This window comes from Otolemur garnettii, unplaced genomic scaffold (assembly GCF_000181295.1).
Source record: "Otolemur garnettii isolate 467f Iridium unplaced genomic scaffold, OtoGar3 scaffold00212, whole genome shotgun sequence".
NCBI lineage: Eukaryota > Metazoa > Chordata > Mammalia > Primates > Galagidae > Otolemur > Otolemur garnettii.
Window position 1 is genome coordinate 2,278,385 of NW_003852607.1, and position 4,491 is coordinate 2,282,875.

The 4,491-nt window shown below is 43.0% G+C and overlaps 1 protein-coding gene across 1 annotated transcript in view; it reads left to right on the top strand.

Annotated features, from left to right (window-relative positions):
* The first annotated feature begins 2,746 nt into the window (after positions 1 to 2,746).
* The window catches only part of LOC105888169 (zinc finger protein 480-like), a 16,457-nt gene continuing 14,712 nt past the window's right edge, over positions 2,747 to 4,491 (top strand). The window contains exon 1 of the mRNA XM_023507974.1: positions 2,747 to 2,779. The gene's annotated coding sequence lies outside the window, so the exon portion shown is untranslated. The remainder of the gene's footprint in view (positions 2,780 to 4,491) is intronic.

Genomic DNA, 4,491 nt, shown 5'->3' on the forward strand with positions numbered 1-4,491 from the left:
TTGGAGAGCTTAGTTTTGGAGAATTCCTTTTATTGCAACAATCCTTTTCTTTCTTTCTTTCTCTTTTTTGTTTTTGAGACACAGTCTCACTTTGTTGCTGTGAATAGAATGCAGTGGCATCATAGCTCACAGCAACCTCAAACTTTTGGGCTCAAGAAATCCTCAGGCCTAAGTCTGCTGAGTAGCTAGGTCTTCAGTTGTGCCCCACCACGCCCGGCTGAATGCTATTCAATAAAATATCTTCTAAGCTGAGTTTGAGTTTCTATTATTACAGAGATAAGTATTTTCATTGTTTCATCTGTGTCAGAATGTGTGTATTCTCTTCTTTTTGTGGCACAAACTATAATATACACTCAGTAGACAAAAGTACTTCTTACCTTGAAAATTTTATTTGAAATTTTAATGATTTACTGAGGTCAGGCATAGTGGCTCATGACTGTAATCCTAGCACTGTGGGAGGTTGAGGACAAAGAACTGCTTGGGCCTAGGACTTTGAGTTTGCAAAGAGCCATGAGTTTGCAGTGATTCCACCACTGTACTCCAGCCCAGAAGACAGAGCAAGACCATGTCTCAAGAAATAAACAACAAAGGAAATATGCTGATATGGGTCAACCTGGAATGCACCTGTAGTCCTAGCTACTTGTGGGAGCTGAGAAAGCAGGATTGCTTCAGCCCAAGCATTCAAAGCTAGCCTGGCCAACACAGTGTGACTCTGTTTCTTAAAACGTAATAATCGTAACATTAAAAAAATGCTGATAAAACTTTTCATATTCATCTGTGTGCCATGGCAGTACATTTTGCCCATTTTAACCTGCTGATATTTTATTTAATTTATTTATTTTTGTTAAATAATAAAGAGGTAGAACATGTATACATTAAGGCATTTAGGGGGTACAATGTGCTGCTTTCATATACAATTTTTTTATTAAATCATAAACACATACATCATATATACATTAATGCATTTATGGAGTACAATGTGCTGATTTCATATGCAATTAGTTAATATATCCCTCACCTTGTTTACTTAATTATTGTGTTAAGACATTTATACTCTAGGCTTAATAGATCTGACTTGTACCCTTGCAATATGCACAGTAGATGTGATCCCACCATTCACACTCCCTCCATATGATCTGCCCCCTCCCCTCCCCTCCTCCTCCTTCATCCTGAGCCATAGTTGTGATCTATTCTTCATATGAAAGTGTAATTGTAAATTGGTTTCATAATACTCCTGAGTACATTGGATACTTTTTCTTCCATTCTTGAGATACTTTACTAAGTAGGATATGTTTCAGCTCCATCCATACAAATATAAAAGAGGTAAAGTCTCCATCCTTTTTAAAGGCTGCATAATATTCCTTGGTATACATATACCACAATTTATTAATCCATTCATGGGTTGATGGGCATTTGGCTTCTTCTATGACTTGGCTATTATGAATTGAGCTGCAATGAACAACCTGGTGCAAATATCTTTGTTATAAAGTGATTTTTGGTCTTTTGGATATACACCTAGTAGAGGAATTGCAGGGCTACTTTTATATCCCTGAGTATTCTCCATACTTCTTTCCAAAAGGGACATATTAGCTTGCATTCCTACTAGCAGTGCAGAAGTGATCCCTTTCTCTACATCCACACCAACATCTGCCTGCTGATATTTTAATTATGGTAATTTTCTTATCTCAACATACTATATCAACTAATTACCACATCAAGAAGGATGAAGTCTTTTAAAATTAAGGATGTGAGAGAAAAACATACCTGTACATGTTAAGTTAAAAACATTGTCATTAAATTATTGCTGGAAGACATATTAGCTTTACTTTCTTAAGGGTTTTATAAAAGAATAATCTGTGCAATACACTTAGAAATATTGCAGAATATACTTCGGTCAATATACTCAATGGTGTCATGAAGACAATTTCACAGGCTTTGTTTTCCACTCCTGGCAGAATATTAAAAAGAGAAAAAAAGGAAAAACCTAAAATATATTACAACTTTTAAATAAAAGTATGTTTTCTAATTATTTTCCCAATGTACTTAAGTGCACCTGAATTTGTGGTACATTTAGAACATATGGATGTGAGGATATTATGAGGTCAACAAAGTTCACCTTTTGTTTCTTGAATAAAGTTCACCTTAAAGTTATTTAAGGTTACATCATCTCAAGAGTGTAAGAGAGTAGTGTGAGAATACCTATGTAATTTCCATCTACATTTAAAAGTGACTGCTTTTTAAAAAGCAACTCTTGGGGACCACCTTATCACTTGCCTGAGACCTCCACGAATTGGGTGTTGTTGTCCTTGGGAGAATTTCTGAAACTGAGCTCAGGTTTGAAGCCCTCCCTCTGGAGAGAAAAGGGAATAGAAACGGAAAGGATTTCTACTATGTTCTGTTGGACCTCAGCATGAAATTGCACCTTCAGTCCAGACAGGGTCTTGCAATTCACATTGTAGTTTGCCTCTCCTCCGGGTGTTTAATTTAATTGCTAAACTTAATTTTAATTGCAGGAACTTCCCTGTATTTAATCGCCAGCGGACGTTGAAGCACCCAGCCAGATGCCAGTTCCTAGGCTGCTGAGCTGCTCCAGTCTCACAGGGAAGTTTACCCTCTAAAGGCAGAAATCTGGGTACTAGGGGAGCGAAGGCGGGGGAAGCGCAGGCCCCGCCCAGACACCGCCCACTCTCTGTCCCCGCCCCACCCCGCCCCGTCCTGAGCGCACAAGCCCAGAAGACCCGGAAGCCGATGGCTCGGAGTGAAGGCCCTTTTACGTCAGGTGAGTTTTCCATTGTCTACATTAACTGTCTGCTTCGCAGTTCGCATCACTTCGATGTCTGGGATCGCGGGCTGTAGAGATCTTAAATCCCCGCAAGGTTCCTTCCGCCCCGAAGGAGAGTCCTCATCTCCCCACTCTCTAGCACCTCAGCTGTGGTTCGTTCTCTCTACTTGTCACCAAGCTGCATCTTCTTGTCCCAGCACCAATGAGAGTCCAGGGTCACTTCCCTGTGAGCTGAGTCTCCCTGAGGCAGGTCTTGTCCCTGGTCTTCCTGCCACAGGTCCGTAGAGACACTGCCTTTCGCACCCTGTCCCTCCCTAAAGCCCCTCTGTGACCCCTGCACTCCCTCAGTGCCCCTTAAAGTCCTCACCGGCGGGGGGCGTTCACCCCCTTCGAGGCCCCCAGGCCTCGTATTGAGTCGCTCCTGGAGGGCAGCACCGCAGCCCCGGTTCCGGAGGAACCCGGTCCTCTCCCTGGTCCTGGGGTTCTGCAGACCCTAGCTCTGTCCTAAGAGTTCCTAAAACCCCTGCTCTTTCCTCCTTTGGCCTGGCGGTCTATTCTCCACGCCTCTTATCGGTCACCACTTCCGCTTTCTCCAATTGCGTCCTGGGGGAGGTGACCTGGGGCTTGTCCCGTAGCACTGAATGTTCTTTCATCCCAAATTCTTGTGTGCTTTTCAGGAGGTGGGTATGTTATTCCTATTGCTTCCTCGTGAATCTCTGGAGAAAAGATAGATAGAGAGCAAAATAGAATATAGAAAAACTTAGAGCAAGGAAGAATAAGACACATGAACCCTGCAAAGAAGAGGACATGAGAGGGATTTGCAGAGAGACTTGAGTGAAAGCAGGAGCCGAGAAACTAGGAGGGGGAGAAAAGTCCCTGAAGCAATTTACAGAAAACCTAGATTTGACAGATGAAGGACAGTAACATAGGGCAACTGGCAGCAAAGGGGGAGCCACCTCAGAGAGAGGTGGGAGGGCTGGAATGATCGGGAGTCAGGGCAGAGCAGCCTGGTGCTGGGACAAGAAGATGCACCTAGGTGACAAGTAGAGAGAACGAACCACAGCGGAGGTGCTAGAGAGTGGGGAGATGAGGATGTAACATAGAAGAGGAAATTTTACAGTGAGAACAGAGGGGGAACAGAGATGGGGAAGAAAGGAGCAGAAGTATATAAAATTGGGACAATCAAAAGATTGAGGGAAAGAACTGCAAAAGGTAACACATGTTTCCAGAATGGAGCGCAGCAGTTAAAAGAAGGAATAGCAGGAAGAAGGAGAGAAAGAGCAGGAGAGAGGGCAACAAAATGAGGAGCAGAAGCCCAGGGGGAAACAGAGGAAAAGAGGAAACCAGGAGCAGGGGAGAGAAGGTTTGGATGAGCGGTTTATAGAGAATAAAGGAGGGAAACACAAGGAAATGAACCCAGTAAGTCTTGAGGTGATTGTGTGTGATGATTAAGTTGTGACATAGTGTTTTCCCTATTTGTCATTTAATAAGTTTATGATTTGCTGCAAAGATACAGATGAAGTTGAGAATTGCACAACTCCTGTTTGTAATGCTGGTGCATGAAATAATTCCCAGCCTTACAGGCTAGCTTCCACTTGGAGCCTGGATTAAGCCAGAGGGCAGTGAGTTGACTCAGTCAATTGCGGGTCACCCTCTTCCCTTTTCCTGAGATGGAGTAGGGAGTAGGGCAGTGCATGAGTTGTACTTTC